General features: G+C 38.4%; 1 pseudogene; it reads right to left on the bottom strand.

Annotated features, from left to right (window-relative positions):
• Nucleotides 1-526: 526 nt before the first annotated feature.
• LOC143379897 (glia maturation factor beta pseudogene) lies at nucleotides 527-1032 on the bottom strand (annotated as a pseudogene).
• Nucleotides 1033-1270: the final 238 nt, after the last annotated feature.

Consider the following 1270-nt stretch of genomic DNA (forward strand, 5'->3'; position numbering starts at 1 on the left):
AGGTACAAAATTGATGAAAAATGTACTTGAAATGTAGATTACACTACAGTAAATTACTATTCATGGCTCAAAATTAGGTCACTCAAGTTTTTAACCCCAAATTAATTTCAATGCTTTGACAAGTGATAACATGCTATTTTCATATATAAATTGCTAATATCCAGTATTTGTCAAAAGGAGGCAACTGTTGTCTAGCACAATCTAATACCCACTTTCCAATGGTGTCTGTAAATAGTAACAAATTCTGAACCATAAGTTATAGAAATTAGTCACAAGAGTGCAAAAAGTCCTTGGAGAAAAGTAGCCCACCTAACAATTACAAATATAAAGAAACACTTTACAAAGTTTCATTACTATGAAGATGATTTCCTCTTTGTTCAAACTTTGCACAAATGAAGAATTTTTCTTTACTGCAGGAAACAAACTGTAAGTAACAGTGCATTTTTTAGGCATAAATAAGTATTTATGTCTGGTTCCAATATAGTCAGGTTAATACATAAGTACTTTAAAAACACAGAAGTTCACATTAGTGGAAAAACCCAAGTTTCTCACGTAACCATTCTTCAGTTAGGTCTTTGGTATTTCTTATTTCGAATACCTTGGTTAGTTCAGCTGTTTGGACTAACTTATTCTTACTCCCCGCATACATCATCTGTTGTTCAGGCTTACATCCAACAGGACTGGAGAAAATAAAGCACAGAGGATATGAAACTCTTCCATCATCATGTTGATATTTATAACTCTATTCAATGAAGCGAGGTTGTCGTTCTGGTAGGTCATCTTTAAGTTCATCTGGTGAAATGCCCTCAAGTTCCTCATCCAGTATCACCAGGCGTTTATCCTTGTCAATCTTCATTATAATGGCAGCATTGTTCGTTTCTTTGCGAAAACGAAACTTTCTCACGTTTTCCACTAAATCTTCAGCAACATCACAAACCACCGAAGACTCGCTCATTTTCCTTCCGGCCGGCAGCAACCCCTCGCCTTCTTTCGTGCCCCTTTAAGAATGGCACGGCAGCCGCCTCCCTTCCTGCCCCCGAATAAGCATGTTATTAATGACTATTTGAAGCACTCACAAAGTAGATAACATACCCTCAAGTGCTGTCATTTAGATTGTGCTAGCAGAGTGGCACTGTTCATTATCTGCTCCCCAGGCACAAGCCCCTCGCTCCTGGGTTCCTGTTCCCCACACGTGCTCTCACTTCACTCATTGTTGCATTTGAAACCATCAGTGTAAATATCGTCAGTCTGCTCCTCTCATCACACTCCT

The sequence above is a fragment of the Callospermophilus lateralis genome, chromosome 14, assembly GCF_048772815.1.
Source record: "Callospermophilus lateralis isolate mCalLat2 chromosome 14, mCalLat2.hap1, whole genome shotgun sequence".
Taxonomy (NCBI): domain Eukaryota; kingdom Metazoa; phylum Chordata; class Mammalia; order Rodentia; family Sciuridae; genus Callospermophilus; species Callospermophilus lateralis.